Raw genomic sequence first — 2,169 nt, 5'->3', positions numbered from 1 at the left:
TTTAAATCTTTCACGCAACTCTGTTTTTATCGAGGATTTCATAAAACAGTGTCGATAATTTTTTCTGTGTACACTTTTCCTGGCATCCAAATATAGTGAAGAATTTTCTTCAAAATTGTCTCGTTGTATATTCGGTTTTGTTTTTGTAAAACATTCTGTGAATCCTGTTTCATAAAGCTTCATTTGCGGTTCATTAGATTTGAAATGCTCCTGAAAAACGCTTCGGTATTCATTTCTAGCGGTATTTTGCGTTTGAGTTGTGCTCTGTAGCCAAGTGTTTCGAAAACATTTTTTGAACTGCATCACAGATGAATCTGACATAATTGACATTTCAATTTCTTTGCGAAAGCAATTTCTAAACCTCTCTTTGTTTTCTTTTATAGCTCTTAAGCTTCCGCTGTTTATGCTATTTTCGTTTTTCAAGCAATTTCTGAAATTTTCTTTTAAGTAAGTTTCACCATTAAAGTTTCCTCTGATTTGGTATGCATTGGTTTGCCATTCGGCTGTAATCTGAAATTGATTTGTTTTTGAAATGGTAAAATTTAGTTTTTGTTCTTTTAATATTGTCTCTTTAAGTTGTTAGTTAACGGTTACTAACCATATAGATGAGGTAGCCCAATGGCACGAACAATTTGTACATTGTGTAGCACTTCATTTTCGATTTCTTTTCAACACTTTTCACTCAAAAACAAACGCAATGAAGGCAAGCGAAAAAAATAAATCCAAATGGGAAGAAACAAAAAAATAAAGAGTAAAATATAATATGCGCTAATATACATGAAACTTACCCGAAACTAGGCATGTACTTATAAGCAGGAATTCTTAAGTGCGCTTCCTTCACTTAAGTGCTCGATTCATTGGAATAGAAGTAGACACGAAAGCAAATATGAAAGAATAATATGTCTTTCAAATTCTTATTTATAATGTGTTTATTTAAATATTGTATTTTACATATATATTTACATATATATATATATTATATATATATATATTCTATTCAAATTAAGTTTTTATTGTATTTAACACATATTTCCCTTAACCAACCATAAGTAATATTTACAGTTTCATATACTTTATTTTTGTTTTCGAACTTCCTATCGTTAGTAAACAATTCTTTTGTTTGTAAACAAAAACTTTATGACACATAAACCTGCCATAAATATATTATTTGTTTACTGATTGATGATTTGTTACACTATATTAAGTAAAGAAATGTGTGTCAATAACGTAGCAACTTTTATTGCTCTCTAGGTTCAACAAACTACCCGGAATTCTTTGTTTACTATTTTTTTTTTTTTCCTCCACTGAAAATGCAATAAAATTAACTATGCAATGTATACTGTATATTAGTTGAACAAATTGCATTTACTTGCAAAAATTGCATGTAATTGCCTGAGTTATTATGTCCAAGGTTTATATAGTATGCCATTTCTGTTTATTTCTGATTCGTTATGGGAATTCGCAGTTAATATGTACTTAGACACACTCTTTCATAGTATGCATGCAAGGAGCGATTTTTCAATGCTTGCGTAAATTTTTTCCAACTTTAATTTTTATCATTTGATTTATGTTCTCAATTACACCGATATTCACACTTATTCACATTATTTAACACTTTTTATTTTATTTCAAGATTAAGCTTTAACATTGTTTATTTTTTTAAATTACTTACAACGATACCGTTTGCTTCATTTTCGAATCACTTCAATTAAGTAAAATACTTTCTATCGCTTATTTGACTTACTATTCTACCTTTTTCATTCTTTATTTGCCTTCAAATTGGTATAATCTTTTTATATAATTTTTTCGTTTATATTCACAACGACAACACTATAATTTTTATTTTTCAATCTTTTGTTATTTTAATTTCATTCCATTGCATGCAATTATCAACTCATTAATTTTGCAAAAAAAAATTATTTATTTTACTTTTTGTTTTTATAAATTAGCATAATTTATTGCATTTCACTTAATTTAATTTCACATTTCTTACACTTTTTACGATTTAAATTCATATTTTTGGCGATAGCATTTATAGCTTGCTTTAATTTGCAATATAATTAATCTTTTTCTATTTTTTTTATAAATTAACGTAGCTTATTTCATTTCACTTAATTTAGTTTCACATTTCTTACACTTTATTACGATTTAAAGGCATATATTTCATTT

Source organism: Bactrocera latifrons, unplaced genomic scaffold (assembly GCF_001853355.1).
Source record: "Bactrocera latifrons isolate USDA-ARS-PBARC rearing strain unplaced genomic scaffold, ASM185335v1 scaffold_226, whole genome shotgun sequence".
Lineage (NCBI taxonomy): Eukaryota > Metazoa > Arthropoda > Insecta > Diptera > Tephritidae > Bactrocera > Bactrocera latifrons.
Note: the sequence above shows the minus strand (reverse complement) of the source record.